This window comes from Hoplias malabaricus, chromosome 8, assembly GCF_029633855.1.
Source record: "Hoplias malabaricus isolate fHopMal1 chromosome 8, fHopMal1.hap1, whole genome shotgun sequence".
In the NCBI taxonomy this organism is placed as follows: domain Eukaryota; kingdom Metazoa; phylum Chordata; class Actinopteri; order Characiformes; family Erythrinidae; genus Hoplias; species Hoplias malabaricus.
The window spans coordinates 43,524,869-43,547,161 of record NC_089807.1 but is presented as its reverse complement, the minus strand read 5'-3'; the positions used below and the strand labels follow the sequence as shown (position 1 = coordinate 43,547,161).

Here is a 22,293-nt window from a genome sequence, read left to right as displayed (position 1 = left end):
AGATTCATATGGGTCCATTATGGTAAATGTGCTGATTTAACTTGTGTTATAAAATAGATCGCATACGAACACAGCCCAGTTCCTGCAAGCATGTCATTCCTCTTATACTTATCAGTGTCCATGCAGGTGTTCATCACACACCATTGTGGTCCAGTCACTGACCTCCAGCACTTGGGAGTTAGCCTGCTGCTCCATGACTTTTGACCCAAGATAGTCCATCACTCCCATGCACCTGTTACACATATATATCATAGTGGCAGGCCATTCTCCTGCAGAGTGAGCTCAAAGGACAGCTAAAGATAAAACAACCCCCACACCACCACCACCTAAAAATACTCTGGCATTAAACCTGTGCTTCCAAAACTTACATCAAAATATTTACGTATCTAAGAAAACTAAGGCCCAGCACATACAGTGTCCTGGTCTAAAATGACTCTACCATGTGGTTTTAAATCCACAGGCTTCTCAGGGCTGACAGAAGGTGGCAGTCCATCCACACTGCTGGACTAGACAGAGCCGCGTTCCAGGGCTGTTTCAGCATGTAACAGTCCCGTGTATCCCATCCCAACTCAGTACATTTTGTCTTGTCCCATTTCAGTGAAATGAAAAACAAAGTCATCTGCACCACCAGGCCTCCTTCTTTTTTTTTTTTCCCTGAAAACCTCAAAACCAACCATTTTAACCTCACATTCTTCTAAGCAGAACAGTAGTGTCATCTGATGAGATGAATGAACTTCAGAGCGTCTCGCTTTACAGATGAAGTGGCTCACGGGGTGGGGGGGGGGGCAAGGAGTTTAACCTTCCGATTCCCCATGACACAGAAACCCACTCAAGAAGCCCATCAGTCTGAATGCCACACACTGAGAAAGCTATGGAGCCTAGCCTCGGTTGTCTTCTACTTGATCATTCTCTCTAGCCTCCCTCTTTTCTCCTGGCAGCCTGGATAATGTTTAATTGTATTATCATGATGATGAAGGTCTGAGGCTTGGCAAGGAGTCAACGGTAGATCATGCAAAACTGTGGTTTCGGCCCACTTGGAGATGTGCAACACTGCACTTGACAAAACCACACTGGCCTTGCCCAGAGAAATCTGCCCAAGAGCTCTTCAGCTGATTCAGCCGCAGGAAAGGTGCTGTGGTTTCGAGGCCTGAAATAAATCACATGTTCTATTATTCTTCGCTGGAGGACTGCGATTTGACTGTCACTCCACGATCTGCCGTACTAATCTCGTAATTAGCATGTGTCTAACTCTGGCCAGCGCTGCCAAAATGACCTAATTTGATGAAGGCTTTTACCCATTCCAGGATCCAACAAATCACTGTTGATATAGTGCTGGATTGACAGAATGAATTTGTACACATACTTCCACAGCTGATGAACGCAGCAGCACAGTTTCACACATGTCCAAGGCATGGTGTTCTCCTTAATGTTTAAACCTGAAAAGCATACGTGAGCTTAAAGCCTTAACAAAGAAGGGCTTCTCCATTTGCTGAATCCTTGAAGCTTGCAGTCCAGCACATCCTAAACCTGATGGAAGTATTTATATCATAAAATCCATCCATCCATCCATTATTTGTAACCGCTTATCCAATTCAGGGTCACGGTGGGTCCAGAACCTACCTAGCGCAAGGCAGGAATACACCCTGGTGGGGGCACTAGTCCTTCACAGGGCAACACACACATTCACTCACACACTCACACCTTCGGACACTTTTTGAGTCACCAATCCACCTACCAACGTGTATTTTGGATTTTGAGAGGAAAGTGGAGCACCCGGAGGAAACCCACGCTGACACGGAGAGAACACACCACACTCCTCACAGACAGTCACCCGGAGGAAACCCACACAGACACAGAGAGAACACACCACACTCCTCACAGACAGTCACCCGGAGGAAACCCACGCAGACACAGAGAGAACACACCACACTCCTCACAGACAGTCACCCGGAGGAAACCCACGCTGACACGGAGAGAACACACCACACTCCTCACAGACAGTCACCCGGAGGAAACCCACACAGACACAGAGAGAACACACCACACTCCTCACAGACAGTCGCCCGGAGGAAACCCACGCAGACACAGAGAGAACACACCACACTCCTCACAGACAGTCACCCGGAGGAAACCCACGCAGACACAGGGAGAACACACCACACTCCTCACAGACAGTCACCCGGAGGAAACCCACGCAGACACAGGGAGAACACACCACACTCCTCACAGACAGTCACCCGGAGGAAACCCACGCAGACACAGAGAGAACACACCACACTCCTCACAGACAGTCACCCGGAGGAAACCCACGCAGACACAGGGAGAACACACCACACTCCTCACAGACAGTCACCCGGAGCGGGAATCGAACCCACAACCTCCAGGTCCCTGGAGCTGTGTGACTGCGACACTAATCTGCTGCGCCACCGTGCCTCCCACAACACATATTTTCCACATTAAGTGAACACTGTAAATACTTACGCGGACTCATTTTAAAATGTTACTCATAAACAGTACGTCAAAAACTAATCCATACCCGCTACCCAGAAAGCAATGAATGTTTGGCCGAATTGTGGCACATGTGCCGTCCTCATGGCACACATTTGATCTTGAATGAAGGTGTTGACTGAAGAGTGAGTCTCGTTGCCTCGACCCAGCCACAGCTCCACCTCATACTTGCCCGATATCAGGTGTGTTTTGGACCAAATCTGGGCCAAATCAATAGTTGGCCCATGTGTGGCCCACACAACATGTGCCGTAACATAAGTCAAACCTGGCTCAATACAGTTGGCCACAGATTAGGTCCAAATCCGTCTGTTATTTGGGTACCAAATTAAACCTAATGCTTGAGCGAAGTTCAGTAAGAGTATGTAGAAGAATATGTATTTATTAAATTGATATATTTGTGGCAATTAAAAACACCCATCCGATATCTGACAATATCTCTGGACGAACAAAGATTTAGCCGTTAATAACCTCCACTTATCTCCTGTGCTTAAAAATTCACAGTAGTTTATTCGTAGTAAATAACCTAATGTTATGAGATTTCTGCATGAAAATCAGTCATTCCACATTAAGATATTAAAGATAAACACTTTAAAGTACAACATGAAAGGGATGCAGCTCATTTAGACCAGCTGGGCATCGAAAGAACATGATGTGCTCCAAGGACACAAACCATGTTTCCTCCAGCCCACCTTTGAACGCTGGATGAATTGCGCAGCGCCGAGGCACGCACTCAGGTCTTGAGGCTAACACAAACTGATTTGCTCGCTGATCTTTCCTCAAGAGAAAAAGAAGATGTATAAAATGCTCATGGCTTCATAGTTCAAAGTCATATGAATTCATTTGAACTGTCAGGAATGATTTCCTTGCTTGACATCACAGGATTACATAAATTAACACTTGAGTTGCCAACTGCTTACACAGACACTGTGCTACATTTACATCACAGTGATTCAGAACTGGTCAGAGACCTCTCTGAGTCATGGGCTAAAAATGTGTTAAATATAACAGATATTCAAATTGTGCGCTAAATATGAGAGATATTCCTTTTAGCCTTGGCCATACTTCACCCACAAGGAGCGCTCTCAACTCCATCACCACTGTCAACTCGACTTTTCATAATGATCAGTGTTTATAGTGTTTGAGTGTTTGAATATTTGCAGAATTTGATTCACAATCTATCACATACCTATCTTAAAAGAAGCATTTTCGCTGGTGGTCTTAGACTTCTGGAGCCCACTCTGTGTCGACAGTATGCAGCTGAAGTCCGTAATAACAGGTTCCATCCTTCCACTTCTGTCCTCCTCTCTCTCCACCTCTTCCTCTCTTTCTTAAACACACACCTACTCACAGGTGACCTCCAAAGCAAATGCAATCCTGACAACAACTAGGCTTTCTATCCACCAATGACACTATCCAGCATCCTATAGACCTTGGGCCGTTTCCATCAAACCGACGAGAATAACCAAAAGGACATGGAGTTCAGAGAAAAACGTGTTTGCCTCGACAGTACTCCAGATGAGCTGCGTTAATGGCACTTATGGAATTCGTTTTTGTCCAAAGATACTTACACGGATTCTGCACGGACTCTCTCCCAAACAGGTATGTGCAAGTCCTCAGAATTGTTGTGGTTTGTCCAAATAACGACATTTAAGAGGAAACAACAGTGTGTCAGACCAGGTTTGTGTTGCAATGGTGTTTATACCTGGCCTTGAAAGTTTCCATAAACGTCTTATGTTTAAAGGTTAACACACTTTACAGTTTGAAGGGTTTGAAACAGACAAGACTCTTTTCAATACTGTCTTAAGTGCCTGGCGCTATATTATTCCGGGTAGGCTCCAGACCCACCATGACCCTGAACTGGATATGCGCTTACAGACTGTGAATGAATGAAGGTATAATATGCAATGCGGTAGTAAACCGATGGCTGTCACTGTTTCAGATACACTTTCTGGAGCTGTAGGAAATAAGTGTTTCAGTTTTTAACAGTTTGTAACTTATCCAATGATCATTAGACCAGAGAACCTGAAACCCTTTCTGTTGTGTATATTGTGTAATTAAATATACAATATACTCTTAATTTTTATTAGCATTATATTGAACAGAACTTACTGATGGTATTTTATAACTTCACAGAAATGAGAAGGACATGTTCATGCAGCGTAGGGGGCCAGGGATCTGCAGATTTGGCCACCTTCGTTCCAGTTCTTATGGTTGGAAACGTGTGAATGGAGATTGCCAGCGTGAGTGATATATACACTGTAAAAAATGTATTGTAAATTTTACAGTAAAACACTAGCAGTAGAGTTCCCAGGCATTTACTGTATTTTTACAGGAACACTACTGTATTTCAAATTTACAGCATATTACTGTAATAGAATATTACAATAATTTACTGTAAATACTGTGATTTACAATAAAATACTGTAGCAGACTTGCTGTAAATTTACAGCAATTGTTTACAGTGTAGTAATATACTGATATGAGAGATGATGCACTGGCCACAATTTCTACACAGAAATATACTGCAAAATTATTATATAAATTCCCATTTGTCAGTTTTATTAAAATTATTCCTTTGGGACAATACTGCAAACAAATAACAATAAAAATGAAGACAAAAACTGCTCCTGCAACAATCCACTTCCCTAAGTTTGATTCTTAATAAAAATATTAATCCTAAATTCATTAAAAATGCCTTTTTATTCCCTCAATTATCTTTGTGGTGTTTCACAGCTGTGTGTAAAAAGCCATGTATAAATGGTGTCTGTGTTGCTCCAGACCACTGCTTCTGCCACAAAGGCTACAAGGGGAGACAATGCAGTGAAGGTAAGGTAGATATTTCCTTTTTAAAGGACTAAGAACGATAGAGCAGGCAGTAAGGAACATGTACAGTAACCAAGACTCATTTGGATTGGAGAAGCATTGGAGGCTTCTCCATATTTGGTCTAAAATAATGTGTCATAAAGAAACCTTCAATAGTAATTTAATATCATGCAGTAACTAATAGTTAGAGTTTGTTTTAGTAGTAAAAACATATTTTATAATTATCCCAGCTGTGCTGAATATATCTGTTTTTAATGCCAGATATAAACGAGTGTGGGCTACACAGCAGGCCCTGCTCCCACAGCTGTATGAACACTGCAGGGAGTTTCCTCTGTTTCTGTGACACTGGCTACATACTGGATGCTGACGGCAACTCCTGCATCAGTAAGTATTTAGGAATATTTTAATATTAAGATATACATAAGGATGATAGATTATAAAATGCATAAATAAAAACAGACAACACTAAGGAGACATTTAATCCTGGAGACGAGGATGTCAAACTTCAGTACTGGACAGCAACTTTAAAACATATTTCATTTTCTGTGTGTGTGTCATATTCAGAGCAGTCAAATTCACACAATTTACCCATTCCTTAAAGACGAAAACAATCCAGTCATACCTTGTTAGTAAGGAGCCATTTGATTAATAGATGTTTTTGACAGTTAAAGCATAGTTAAGACTGTGAAATAGTGCTTTATCAAAAACAGACCCATTTAAAACAAAGTGTTATGGCTCTGTCAGAGAGTAATATTAGTTTACTATCTATTATTAATGACTAGTATTATTAGTTCACTATCTATTATTAATGACTAGTATTATTAGTTCACTATCTATTATTAATGACTAGTATTATTAGTTCACTATCTATTATTAATGACTAGTATTATTAGTTTACTATCTATTATTAATGACTAGTATTATTAGTTCACTATCTATTATTAATGACTAGTATTATTAGTTCACTATCTATTATTAATGACTAGTATTATTAGTTCACTATCTATTATTAATGACTAGTATTATTAGTTCACTATCTATTATTAATGACTAGTATTATTAGTTCACTATCTATTATTAATGACTAGTATTAATAGTTCACTATCTATTATTAATAACTAGTATTATTAGTTCACTATCTATTATTAATAACTAGTATTATTAGTTTACTATCTATTATTAATGACTAGTATTATTAGTTTACTATCTATTATTAATGACTAGTATTATTAGTTTACTATCTATTATTAATGACTAGTATTATTAGTTCACTATCTATTATTAATGACTAGTATTATTAGTTCACTATCTATTATTAATGACTAGTATTATTAGTTCACTATCTATTATTAATGACTAGTATTATTAGTTCACTATCTATTATTAATGACTAGTATTATTAGTTCACTATCTATTATTAATGACTAGTATTAATAGTTCACTATCTATTATTAATAACTAGTATTATTAGTTCACTATCTATTATTAATAACTAGTATTATTAGTTTACTATCTATTATTAATGACTAGTATTATTAGTTCACTATCTATTATTAATGACTAGTATTATTAGTTTACTATCTATTATTAATGACTAGTATTATTAGTTCACTATCTATTATTAATGACTAGTATTATTAGTTCACTATCTATTATTAATGACTAGTATTATTAGTTCACTATCTATTATTAATGACTAGTATTATTAGTTCACTATCTATTATTAATGACTAGTATTATTAGTTCACTATCTATTATTAATGACTAGTATTATTAGTTCACTATCTATTATTAATGACTAGTATTATTAGTTCACTATCTATTATTAATGACTAGTATTATTAGTTCACTATCTATTATTAATGACTAGTATTATTAGTTCACTATCTATTATTAATAACTAGTATTATTAGTTTACTATCTATTATTAATGACTAGTATTATTAGTTCACTATCTATTATTAATGACTAGTATTATTAGTTTACTATCTATTATTAATGACTAGTATTATTAGTTCACTATCTATTATTAATGACTAGTATTATTAGTTCACTATCTAGTATTAATGACTAGTATTATTAGTTCACTATCTATTATTAATGACTAGTATTATTAGTTCACTATCTATTATTAATGACTAGTATTATTAGTTCACTATCTATTATTAATAACTAGTATTATTAGTTTACTATCTATTATTAATAACTAGTATTATTAGTTCACTATCTATTATTAATGACTAGTATTATTAGTTCACTATCTATTATTAATGACTAGTATTATTAGTTTACTATCTATTATTAATGACTAGTATTATTAGTTCACTATCTATTATTAATGACTAGTATTATTAGTTCACTATCTATTATTAATGACTAGTATTATTAGTTCACTATCTGTTATTAATGACTAGTATTATTAGTTCACTATCTATTATTAATGACTAGTATTATTAGTTCACTATCTATTATTAATGACTAGTATTATTAGTTTACTATCTATTATTAATGACTAGTATTATTAGTTTACTATCTATTATTAATGACTAGTATTATTAGTTCACTATCTATTATTAATGACTAGTATTATTAGTTCACTATCTATTATTAATGACTAGTATTATTAGTTCACTATCTATTATTAATGACTAGTATTATTAGTTCACTATCTATTATTAATGACTAGTATTATTAGTTTACTCTCTATTTGTTTAAAACAATCTTAAGCAACATTTTTAAAAAATGGAATGCGGTGAACTTTGAAACTTTCTTTGTTCCAGAAAATATATTTAGTCCTAAAATTCTTATCGTGACTTAATACCTTCATAGAGTAACATCTGTGTGTGCAAAAAAAAGGAAAAACATATTTTGTTAGTAACTCTTTTAACTTTCTATTTTTTTTTCATAACTTCATAGAGCAGCCTGACTGCAGTGGCCTTTGTTGCCAGCTGGGTTGCCAGATTGGGAGGAATGGAGCGCCAGCCTGCCAGCGCCCCCCTGGGTTCCAGCTGGCACTAGATAACAGAACATGTAAAGGTGGTCCCACAGACTTTAGTCGTGGATGCGTGAACAAATTGTTTTAGCAGGATTTGGGGTACATTTACACAGTTAATAATGATAGTGATGACACATCATGGTAGCACCACCTGTATGTACAGAAATGTTCATGTTGCTCAAAAGAAAGCACTGAGGGTCACTGGAAGGTGAAATAGGTGATGATTTAAAGCATGCTGGCTATGTGTGCAGAAGTGTCTGGAAAACAAAATCATTTCCAGTGGGGACAGGTTTTTCATGATTCCACACACGTCGGCTAGTGATCGGTTGAAACTCATTACTCACTTATCTAGATTTATCAATAGTTATCTAACAGAGATCAGTGTTAATACAATGTCATACAATGTCAGAATCCTCTTCAGTAAGTGCAAGACTACTCACCTACTCTTACCAAATTTATTTGGGATTTATTTGATGCAGAGTGTTGGCCTCGGTTTCATTAAGTTTCACCTATATGAGCCTCATAGCCTCATCAGTGCAAAACTACAAAAGCCATTAAACACTAGACACTAAACATATCTCGACAAAGACATCATTCATTCCTTCATTCATTGTCTGTAACCCAGTTGAGGGTCGCGGTGGGCCCAAAGCCTACCTGGAATCATTGGGGGCAATGCGGGAATACACCCTGGAGGGGGCGCCAGAACAGGGCAACACACACACACTCACGGACACTTTTGAGTCGCCTATCCACCTACCAACGTGTGTTCTTGCACTGTGGGAAGAAACCGGAGCACCCGGAGGAAACCCATGCAGACACGGGGAGAACACACCACACTCCTCACAGACAGTCACCCGGAGGAAACCCACGCAGACACAGAGAGAACACACCACACTCCTCACAGACAGTCACCCGGAGGAAACCCACGCAGACACAGGGAGAACACACCACACTCCTCACAGACAGTCACCCGGAGCAAACCCACGCAGACACAGAGAGAACACACCACACTCATCACAGACAGTCACCCGGAGGAAACCCACGCAGACACAGAGAGAACACACCACACTCCTCACAGACAGTCACCCGGAGGAAACCCACGCAGACACAGAGAGAACACACCACACTCCTCACAGACAGTCACCCGGAGGAAACCCACGCAGACACAGAGAGAACACACCACACTCCTCACAGACAGTCACCCGGAGGAAACCCACGCAGACACAGAGAGAACACACCACACTCCTCACAGACAGTCACCCGGAGGAAACCCACGCAGACACAGGGAGAACACACCACACTCCTCACAGACAGTCACCCGGAGGAAACCCACGCAGACACAGAGAGAACACACCACACTCATCACAGACAGTCACCCGGAGGAAACCCACGCAGACACAGGGAGAACACACCACACTCCTCACAGACAGTCACCCGGAGGAAACCCACGCAGACACAGAGAGAACACACCACACTCCTCACAGACAGTCACCCGGAGGAAACCCACGCAGACACAGAGAGAACACACCACACTCCTCACAGACAGTCACCCGGAGGAAACCCACGCAGACACAGAGAGAACACACCACACTCCTCGAAGACAGTCACCCGGAGGAAACCCACGCAGACACAGAGAGAACACACCACACTCCTCACAGACAGTCACCCGGAGGAAACCCACGCAGACACAGAGAGAACACACCACACTCCTCACAGACAGTCACCCGGAGGAAACCCACGCAGACACAGAGAGAACACACCACACTCCTCACAGACAGTCACCCGGAGCCACAACCTGCCGGTCCCTGGAGCTGTGTGACTGTGACACTACCTGCTGCGTCACCGTGTCACCGATAAAGACATCAGTAAAACTCTTTTGGCCTTCAGAGTAATAACTCGGCTGGCCTTTTAAACAATGGCTGATTATAAGATCTGACATCTTTCAAAACTATTTGCTGTCATGGGAGACAAGCTGTTTTTGTCAAGAAGCTCCAAGCCTGTGTATTCATATCCTCTCACGTGGAAAATTAGGGCTTATGACGTGGCAGTTAACTGCAAGAAGTCACAAATTACTTTGGAAAAAGACAAGCTTTAGGGTAAGGAAATTCATACTAGCAGTTAACATGCTGCAGGTCTGTAATCTTTTCTGTGTGAAGACAAAGACAAAAGAGAGAGAGGGAGTGAGATAGAGAGAGAGATATAGAGAGAGAGAGAGAGAGAGAGAGAGAGAGGGAGAGAGAGAGAGAGAGAGAGAGAGAGAGAGAGAGAGAGAGAGAGAGAGAGAGAGAGAGAGAGAGAGAGAGAGAGAGAGAGGGAGACTAGACTATATATATTTTCCTTGTCCTTTACAGTGGTGTACATTTCAAAGGAGTGACAAAGGGGTCATTAACCTCAATTCTGTGTTCGTTTGATCACTAAAGAGGGGCAGAACAAGACGCTGTGTTTATATGCACATGTCTTGGCGAGTGTATCCAGGTGCACATTGTGTAACATTTTATTATCTCCTAGTAAGAATTAGTTTCTTCCTACAGACGTTGGTAGATGTGTATTACTCTGAGCAAATATATCAATTATTATCCATTCAACAGCAAGTTATTTTGTTTTAAAGAAACACGTTTAAATTGCAAGTGAAACTCTAAGTAAACTGTTCATTTCTTTATTTTTTAGACATCAATGAATGTGAGGGTCCTTCCCGCGTCTGCTCCGAACGCCAGGCCTGCAGGAACACCTTTGGGAGCTATACGTGTGTGTGCAGGTCCGGTTTTGTGCTGGGAACCTTTAGGAATTCTATCACATGCCGAGGTACTAAAGGTCCTTGATTACAGAATATTTCTTTAATAATGTTAACAATCTTTGGAGATCAGCAGCGAGGATACCAAGTTTTTTTTTGCCATACCAGTTGCTGAACACCTTTTAGCACAACTCACGCATTCCGAATCATGAGGATGAAGCAGTGATGTCGTTAAATCACATGGTATTATGGGGAAAAAAAAGACTTTAGGTACATTTCTGAATCACATTCAAAGGTACATACAAAATGGACCTTCATTTGTAAAAACCCAGAGGGCAGCACTGTGCTCACTTCTTTCAGATAGAAAAAGTATATAATCAAAATAAAGTGCCAGAATACCCATAATCACCCTATTCTCTTCAGTCCACGTCACAGAAAATGTAAGGCAACTTTTCAGCGTAGACTTCTTTGAAGAAATGAGAAATACCTCCTTTTTTAATTTGAGTAAATAATAATTTAAAAAAAACTGTTGTGAGGTCATTTACAGTCCAGTAATAATGTAAAATTTTATTTTTGTAAATATGTTTAAAGACTCCTACCTAGTAATTCCTGGGGGGAAATGGCAGTGGTGAACCTCACAAAAATATATTCTGAAAACAGTATTCATAAATATGTAGGTCACCTCCGAGTCGGACCTCCCACCAAGAGACCGCCCCCCAAGCCCCACTTAGACCTTAGATTGGTTACAAGCTATAAATCGTTTCTACAGCAGTGTGAAATCATGCACTGCTTACACACTCACTAATAACATCAGCGTTTGCTAGAAAACATCACCTTGAACAATTCTTTCCAATGTAACGACTCTATGAACAGCAAATGATCTCTCAAAATACTAGTTAAGGGCCTAATGTACTTCTGAAGATCCACTTATGCTTTTCTGGAGGAGACAGCCACAAAATTAATTTACCTTTGAGAATTTTCTCAGTACATTTTTTTAATCACACTCCATAAAACCACACAGCACACACTTTCAGTTTATTTCGGTAACTTTGAATAAAACCTGGGGCGGCACGGTGGTGCAGCAGGTAGGTGTCGCAGTCTGACAGCTCCACGGTCCTGGAGGTTGTGGGTTCGAGTCCCACACCGGGTGACTGCCTGTGAGGAGTGTGGTGTGTTCTCCCTGTGTCTGCGTGGGTTTCCTCAGGGTGACTGTCTTTGAGGAGTGTGGTGTGTTCTCTCTGTGTCTGCGTGGGTTTCCTCCGGGTGACTGTCTGTGAGGGATGTGGTGTGTTCTCCCTGTGTCTGCGTGGGTTTCCTCAGGGTGACTGTCTTTGAGGAGTGTGGTGTGTTCTCTCTGTGTCTGCGTGGGTTTCCTCCAGGTGACTGTCTGTGAGGAGCGTGGTGTGTTCTCTCTGTGTCTGCGTGGGTTTCCTCAGGGTGACTGTCTTTGAGGAGTGTGGTGTGTTCTCTCTGTGTCTGCGTGGGTTTCCTCCGGGTGACTGTCTGTGAGGGATGTGGTGTGTTCTCCCTGTGTCTGCGTGGGTTTCCTCCAGGTGACTGTCTGTGAGGAGTGTGGTGTGTTCTCTCTGTGTCTGCGTGGGTTTCCTTCGGGTGACTGTCTGTGAGGAGTGTGGTGTGTTCTCCCTGTGTCTGCGTGGGTTTCCTCCGGGTGCTCCGGTTTCCTCCCACAGTCCAAAAACACACGTTGTTAGGTGGATTGGCGACTCAAAAGTGTCCGTAGGTGTGAGTGTGTGAGTGAATGTGTGTGTGTGTGTCTGTGTTGCCCTGTGAAGGACTGGTCCCAAGGACCCAATGATTCCAGGTTGGCTCTGGACCCACCGTGACCCTGAACTGGATAAGGGTTACAGATAATGAATGAATAAAACCTTTACAGCTAAAATAGTAAAGGCAGCATCAGCCTAATGAGCACCTCTGCTGTCATGACTTTATTGAGAACATACCTCTAAATATCTGCTGAATCTCTGTCTCTTACCTGGTGCTCTCCTCTCTACAGATGAAGACGAGTGTGTGACAGGCCTTCACCACTGCAGCCGCCATTCACAATGTGTCAACACCATAGGCTCATACACCTGCCGCTGTGAAGATGACTACGATGGAGATGGCCTTCACTGCTGGAAGAGGACAAGAGGAAGACCACAGATCGCTGCGTACGTCCAGAATAAACTCTCAGAACAAAGAAGAATGAGAGACAAAGCCATGAAAGGAGCAAACGTGTATTTTTAAATATTTTTATTGTCTTTTTACATTATTACTTTATTATTTTTACTACCACATTATTGGAGTGTTTGTAAACACTCCTCGTGAACTCAGCAACTGTGGTTAATATTAAGCCTCTGTTGGATTTTTATTGAGATTCCAAACTCAACACAAACATTAAGGATAATTTCAGTGTAGTGAAAAAATTAATAATTCAAAAAGTTACCGTATAATGCCTCTATGAACACGTGCTGGTTTGACACGCTGGTGCCTTTCTCATTAATAATATGGCAGAGGTAATTGTGGATATTAATAAAATCTTCCGGTGTACAGTACTGTGCAAAGGTTTTAGGAGATTTAAACAGCTCTTTATCTCAGCCGTGTGATCCTCTGTGTGTGAATGTGTTTAACTTTGTCCAAATCTCTCCTCGTGGAGTCTGTATTATTTGAGGTTATCATCCAGTACCTAGTTTTAATGGTTAATAAATAATGACTTTAAATAATGAGTGCTGTGGGTCTAACAAGTTCATGCAAATGAAGGAGAATCTGAGCAAAAACATTGTTCTTCAAACTCACTCCCAACTGCTGCTTTATAGAAAGAAAAATGATCTTATATTTATTATTTGTTTTTGTTTGTTTGTATTTACTGTGATTATAAATAACTTTATACCAGCCCCACACTCACTCAGAAGGCATTAGTTTAAATATATATCATTATCTTAGGCGCCTAAGATGTTAACACAGTGCTGTATATAATAATGTACAAACACTGTCGTCACTTCCTCCGAGCGTCAACAGCGGACTCCACATGAACTGTTCTTTGTGTCGCCTACATCACAACACAAGCATTCTGTGACTGGAGGAGCGTGCTGCGAATGGCTTCGTACGTACGTATTTCTCAACTCTATACATACAAAAAAAAATATTATAAAATGATTTTGGAGATACGATTAAATGATATATTTATAAAACACTGCCCTCTGGTGGCCACTTAAGACAATGTCGTGTCCCGTCACCTCCTCCTGACTTTAGTTTTGAAGATACCTCCACTCTGCAAAACACCATCGGTGTTCTCATGATACCAGCCTTTACTGGTGACATTTTAGGGTGAGATTTAATACATTTGTTCAAATATTCAAGACCAGTTTTGTATTAAACATTCCACAGCAAACAATTAGCCGTTGATTCAACGTTGAAATAACGTAATGACTGCCGTCTAATTAACGTTCTCTTAAGGTTGAAAATGAAAGTTGAAAAGACGTCCAAACACAGACATTGAAATGACGACTATTAGACGTATTTTGGACGTCCATTGACTTTATTAATTGGTGACCACTTAACTAACGTATTAAGATGGTTTTTGGACGTCCACTGACGTTTAAAAGATGTCCTTGACGGACAGACCACTTTTAGACCTATTTTGAACGTCCAGGGACGTCCCTTGTTCACTGGGTCTAGAGTACAGTATTAATTTCTTATTTGAATAGGTGGAGATGAGTGACGTAAACACGTGGATCTTGATTATTTAAGCTGTAAAAAATGCTCTCAATTCAGTTAATGTCTAAAGGATACGTTGGTTGATTGCTGTCAATATTCAGGAAATATTAGGAAAGTATGTGCATTGAAAGTGTGGCTTTGTTGATTATTTATTTATCAGAATTTTTACACCAGGAAGGGAGTCGGTGTAGTGTGTTGGCCACAAAATGTTAATATTTAACAAGGCCTTACCCAGTAAACAAGGAACGTTCCTGGACGTTCAAAATAGGTCTAAAAGTAGTCTGTCCGTCAAGGACATATTTTACACGTCAATGGACGTCCAAAATCCATCTTAATAATTTAGTTAAGTGGTGACCAATCGATAACGTCAGTGGACGTCTAAAACGTGTTTTATACAATTAATTTATTTCGGGACCAATTAATAACGTCAATGAACGTCCAAAATACGTCTAATAGTCGTCTTTTCAATGTCTGTGTTTGGACGTCTTTTCAACTTTCATTTTCAACCTTAAGAGAACGTTGATTAGACGGCAGTCATTACGTTATTTCAACGTTGAATCAACGGCTAATTGTTTACTGGGGTAGTGTAAATGAAACGAGAATATCTATAAATTTCCAGTCTGAGTTTGACTGATATTATTCAAGTATTTCTGAATGACTGCTTGCATGCTTGTGTGTATATGTGTGTGTGTGTGTGTGTGTGTGTGTGTGTGTGTATGTGCCCCTCTAGAGACAGCAGTGGGAAGGAGCAGCTGCAGCTAGAGCCCGTCCCTGACCCCCCATTCATTCTCACCACAGCAGGTGTCACACCGGGCCCACTCACATAGTCACACACACACACACACACCCTGGAACCCTGGAACTACTTACAGAACAGTCAAGAACAAAAGAGTGAAATCAAGAAAAAATGCAGCCCCTTCGAATAACCCTCACCACAATGCTGCCTGGAGTGGAAGGGAAAAGAAAAAAAACAAGAACCCAAACTCACCGCGAGAAAAACCTGGACTCTTTCTTTTCTAAGCTGTCAGAAAGTGTCTCTCTGCTAAAGCACAAACAGAAAGCACAGAAAACATCACGCATAAAAGCTTCCAGGCCCTTTTATGAAACGGACCTCACACTAAGCTTGGTGTAATTCCTACCAGAAACCAGTTTATTTACTGAAAAATAATAAGATTTAATGCCAAGCACTGACTGCACTGCAAATAAAGGGAACAAGAGGGAGGGAGGGAGAGAGGGAAAGTAGAAAAAAAAGGACATAATATGTGTGTGTGAGTGAACGTGGAGAGTGCAGAGTGTCGAGTGAGAAAGAAAACTAACAGAAATGGAAACTTTGTCCACGTTGTGTTCCTTACTTTGTACTCAGTTGTTTTCTCGTTTTTTTTATGGGAAGTCGGGCGAGGGGTCCCGGGACAGACCGCCCGAGCAGCATCGCTGTGATGCACCATGCAGGAGGGAAAACAATCAATATGTAAATCTAATTTAGACCTCTGCCTCTTTAGGAACTGGGCTTTCATCATGAAACAAACTCCCTATTTTCCGAGCACAGAGCTGAGCGATGACTCGGAGGGGTGCAGAGAGCCAACCACAATACGGAACTGTGCGCTCACACACACACACACACACACACACACACACAGAGGAGGGAGTGTGTGTCATGGTAGTATAACCTGCCACCCACGTTGCTGCAAAGAGTGCGCGATGAAAACACAGGTAGTGAAGTGTAAAACCACAGAAACCTCCAGCATTACCCAGACTGCCCCTTTCACTAAAATGGATGTAAAGCAGGTCCTTCAGCATCCATTCCATAGGACGCATAGCAGTGTTTCCGACAGCCAAACCCAGAGAGAGAGAGAGATGGTGATGATGATACAGAGCTTCTTGTAAAAGCAGGCACTTCACAGGAAGAGTGTCTCCTCAAACACAAATCTAACCACCATTTACCAGGTTCACTGCTCCTATCAATGAAGCTCAAATTTAATAACAGAACTAACAGGAGCTACAGTTAAACTAGGAAATTGTAACTAACGTTTAAATCGCGCCCCTGAGTCGGCTGATTGAGTTGTGATCACACCACTGTAGCACACAGAGGGGGCCAGTCAAGTTTTAATCACACCGAGTTAGCTCGCAGAGTGAGCAAAGCCAGGGACTTTGCTAGCAAAACTTGCTAGCTACTCAAAATGGTTTGTAACTGGCTGCCTATTGGGGATGAACGTGATTGGTCAGCACGCACTGGGTCTCTACCCTCCTTTGAAAGTTACATAGTGCAGTTCCTGCAGTGCTGAGCCCCGAGTAGTAGTGGCAGAGGCTCTGTTCTCCCTGTTACAGCTCAGCGGCATATTTCATTCATTCATTCATTATCTGTAACCCTTATCCAGTTCAGGGTTGCGGTGGGTCCAGAGCCTACCTGGAATCATTGGGTGCAAGGCAGGAATACACCCTGGAGGGGGCGCCAGGCCTTCACAGGGCAACACAGACACACACACATTCACTCACACACTCACACCTAAGGACACTTTTGAGTCGCCAAATCACCTACCAACGTGTGTTTTTGGACTGTGGGAGGAAACCGGAGCACCCGGAGGAAACCCACGCAGACACAGAGAGAACACACCACACTCCTCACAGACAGTCACCCGGAGGAAACCCACGCAGACACAGAGAGAACACACCACACTCCTCACAGACAGTCACCCGGAGGAAACCCACGCAGACACAGAGAGAACACACCACACTCCTCACAGACAGTCACCCGGAGGAAACCCACACAGACACAGGGAGAACACACCACACTCCTCACAGACAGTCACCCGGAGGAAACCCACGCAGACACAGAGAGAACACACCACACTCCTCACAGACAGTCACCCGGAGGAAACCCACACAGACACAGGGAGAACACACCACACTCCTCACAGACAGTCACCCGGAAGAAACCCACGCAGACACAGAGAGAACACACCACACTCCTCACAGACAGTCACCCGGAGGAAACCCACACAGACACAGGGAGAACACACCACACTCCTCACAGACAGTCACCCGGAGGAAACCCACACAGACACAGGGAGAACACACCACACTCCTCACAGACAGTCACCCGGAGGAAACCCACGCAGACACAGAGAGAACACACCACACTCCTCACAGACAGTCACCCGGAGGAAACCCACGCAGACACAGGGAGAACACATCACACTCCTCACAAACAGTCACCCGGAGGAAACCCACGCAGACACAGAGAGAACACACCACACTCCTCACAGACAGTCACCCGGAGGAAACCCTCACAGACACAGGGAGAACACACCACACTCCTCACAGACAGTCACCCGGAGGAAACCCACGCAGACACAGAGAGAACACACCACACTCCTCACAGACAGTCACCCGGAGGAAACCCACACAGACACAGGGAGAACACACCACACTCCTCACAGACAGTCACCCGGAAGAAACCCACGCAGACACAGAGAGAACACACCACACTCCTCACAGACAGTCACCCGGAGGAAACCCACACAGACACAGGGAGAACACACCACACTCCTCACAGACAGTCACCCGGAGGAAACCCACACAGACACAGGGAGAACACACCACACTCCTCACAGACAGTCACCCGGAGGAAACCCACGCAGACACAGAGAGAACACACCACACTCCTCACAGACAGTCACCCGGAGGAAACCCACGCAGACACAGGGAGAACACATCACACTCCTCACAAACAGTCACCCGGAGGAAACCCACGCAGACACAGAGAGAACACACCACACTCCTCACAGACAGTCACCCGGAGGAAACCCTCACAGACACAAGGAGAAAACACCACACTCCTCACAGACAGTCACACGGAGGAAACCCACGCAGACACAGAACACACCGCACTCCTCACAGACAGTCACCCGGAGGAAACCCACGCAGACACAGGGAGAACACACCACACTCCTCACAGACAGTCACCCGGAGGAAACCCACGCAGACACAGAGAGAACACACCGCACTCCTCACAGACAGTCACCCGGAGGAAACCCACACAGACACAGAGAGAACACACCGCACTCCTCACAGACAGTCACCCGGAGGAAACCCACGTAGACACAGGGAGAACACACCACACTCCTCACAGACAGTCACACGGAGGAAACCCACGCAGACACAGAGAGAACACACCGCACTCCTCACAGACAGTCACCCGGAGGAAACCCACGCAGACACAGGGAGAACACACCACACTCCTCACAGACAGTCACCCGGAGGAAACCCACGCAGACACAGAGAGAACACACCACACTCCTCACAGACAGTCACCCGGAGGAAACCCACGCAGACACAGAGAGAACACACCACACTCCTCACAGACAGTCACCCGGAGCGGGAATCAAACTCACAACCTCCAGGCCCCTGGAGCTGTGTGACTGCGACATACTACCTGCTGCTCCACCGTGCCGCCCTGCATATTTCATTATTTCTAAATAAATTTTACTTAAAACTTATATTTTTTGAGTAATCATTTGCTCCGATGCATTTGGTCTGCACCATGAGAGTTGTACTGGAATGCAAGTTCACTTTTCCTCTGGTACAATTTCAGCCATTACCAGCAATGTATAGTTAAACTGTGGGTGGCATGGGAAGAAAGCCCCTGGAGCCTGGAGAAAGATGTTTAAATGTATGTCTAAGGCTGTCTTTTTCTAGTACCACATTATGTTATGTGCAGGTCCATGGGGAGACCGACTCTAAAGCCACAAACCCAAAATAGGCCCATGCATTGTTTTTAACAGAAACCCCTGTATGAATCACTCATGTCAAAGCCACGGTTTTGATCTCCTTGTGGGTTAGTACCAACAACCTCTGAATTTCCTGCCACAAAAGCCGGCTCGCTCCCACAAAGCAGGGAGTGAGTGGAACACCCAAAAGCCCGACACGAGGGGTGGCCGTGCTGACCGGAAACCAGAACGACGTGCCCAAAGCAGCTGGGCCCTGGGGATTATCCCACCAAAAACAGGAAAGGTTTTCAAACCTAATCTATAACGGTATGCTCCTTGGACGGGAATTCGCTTTTAAGGGGAAAGGAAGTGGCCAAGAGAGGAGCCACAGTTGGAACCGTTTTCTTTTGTGCAGTGATTTGTCCAGATCAGACCAGACGATTCCTGCTTTTGATACCGCCTGCCCGTTTCTGCCTGGATCACCGAAGGAGACTCGCACTAATGTAAAGGCGAGTCATTCACTGCCAGAGAGGAGTGGAGGAATTTGAATCACAATTCAGAGCATTTGAAACATCCGTGTTGGTGGCCCATCTGGGTTTCAATGGGCGTCCATAGAGAAGATGCCTCAGCAGAGCAGAGGATCTCTCTTTCGGGCCCTCGCCCTCCCCGCGTCGCTGCCGCCCTGCGCAAGTTCTGCTTTAAATGGTGCCCTTGGTGGAAAAACAGAGGAGGGGGTGGGATGGGGTAGATGACAAAAAAAAGGGGGGGGGCGGCCTTAGTGAAGAGATCAATTACGCCCAGATTAAATTAAAAGGCAGGGGAGGGAAAAGGGTGAACGCAGTAAATTTAGTTTAGAAAAGAGCCGGTCAATAACTCAATTGAAATGTGCGATCCTGGGCAGCTGTTGTTGGGAAGGTTGGGTAGGCTCTCAGAGAGTGGGTGGTGGTGGTGGGGGGGGGGGGATCTGGCAGTAGCTGCGATAGGCGAAGCTTTAATTAGTGCTGTATTGGAAGTGAAACAGTGGAAGCGTTGTGGAGCAAGATGGAACAGCTGCAACGTAAGTCTGGATGGTTGGCTGGCTGGCAGGCCGTATTACTCAATCCCCATTTTCTGTTAAAGATCTAAGCCTCTTTTGCCCTGGAGCCCTCTGACTGCATGCAAAGCTCAGGTGTGCATGGGCTTGAAGCTCTGGGAAGCTTATAACACTGCCATTTATTTTATACCTTATTAAATCTGTAAAGTGCAATTACAGTATTCATACACAAACGCAGGGATAAAGGGAATGTTTCAGTAAAAAGCATCAGTCCACACTCCATTTCCAATGTTTACTGAGATACCACTCTCCACTCGAATTCTCTTTGCCCACAAACAATGCACAATAGCGCTTCAGCTTCCTCTTAAATATATCTGAAGAACCAGGGTCAACAGGCTCCAGACACCCGCATAAAAACAGAAGTAGCATTCTGGTCCTGAGATTATACACAGTTATGAACAGAAACATTTAAACATGTCCAATAATATAATCCTGGGCTGCAAAATAAAGTACTGTTATATTTTAGCATTGAGCAATATGTAAAATCGCAGGGGAACATTGATGTAATTAAGTGAGCGGTACATGGGTTAAAGGTTTAAACACTAAAACTAGAGTTTGCCTGTGAGGAATATTCAAGAACACCTCGGTCTGCAGCCACTCCTTTCCCAGCCCACAACAGCTTTATCACTGTACACAGCTAAACCCTGAATGTCTTAAAATCCTGAGACTCGTTTATTCTTTCTACTGCAACATGCTGACTTTATTAATGCAAATCATTTAATGGAATTTGTTCAGGTCTTAGTCGAAAAACACAAGTTTCCACAGTAAATGTAATAGCAAAATGTCTAAAAATAAAAAATAAAACAAATACATGCTTGAGGCTACAAATGACAGTTAGCACATGTCGCCCTCTAGTGGACGGAGAAACAAATGACATCCACAAAATGGATTGAAAATGGTAGACAAATAGAATGGAAAAAAGTGACATTGTTCATATTTGTTTACAGACATTGTTTTCAATGTGATTATAAAATTGAGAATAATCAAACTTCACTAAAAGCTTGAAATGTTTACATTTAAACAGTTTTTTGTCAAATGTATTATATCAACATTGTAGTTAGATCAGAATGTAGTATTATCTTCAAGAAATCCATCCGGATCTATTATTAACAGCAGTCAGATGATTGCTAGTAGCACTGGTCACAATACTGAAAAAAAAAGTGGTTTTGTGTCGTAAACGTCATAACGTGAACTTCGTGTTTGGTGTGCGCGGCGTGGTGGAAGAATACACTGTGTTATTTACGTACAAGTATGTTCCAACTTACACCAAAAATCGGTTTACGACGCGACGTAGGAACGGATCAACGTCGTAAGTCGAGGACCCCCTGTAAACATAATCAATTTATAAAAGTAAATTTTTTAAACCTAAGCACTGAAAAACAAATTTCAGTCACTGCAAATTATATAGTGATATAGTTCTTTAATTTTAATATATATATATATATATATATATTTTTTTTTTTTATTTTGTGATGTATGCCAATTGAAGTCTAATTTATCCCCCCCCCCCCCCCCCCCAAAAAAAAAAAAAAATTCTGTTTCTGTTGGGAGCAATAGTCCCAATATAACTTGAAATTTATTTATTTATATATTTAATATTGACTTCCTTTGAATGTGAAGAAGGTTTTTTCCTTCTCCTATAAAGTTACTATTTTGGAGATACAGATTATTTGTTTGCACAGTGACAATTTTGACTGCTATACAATTTGTTCTCTACAATAGA

General features: G+C 42.1%; 1 long non-coding RNA gene across 1 annotated transcript; it reads left to right on the top strand.

Moving 5' to 3' along the window:
• The first annotated feature begins 14,064 nt into the window (after nucleotides 1-14,064).
• Nucleotides 14,065-15,965, top strand: LOC136705099 (uncharacterized). Its single transcript, XR_010804005.1, has 3 exons — nucleotides 14,065-14,161; nucleotides 14,307-14,381; nucleotides 15,502-15,965. It is a non-coding gene; the product is annotated as an uncharacterized lncRNA (long non-coding RNA).
• The last annotated feature ends 6,328 nt before the right edge of the window (nucleotides 15,966-22,293 follow it).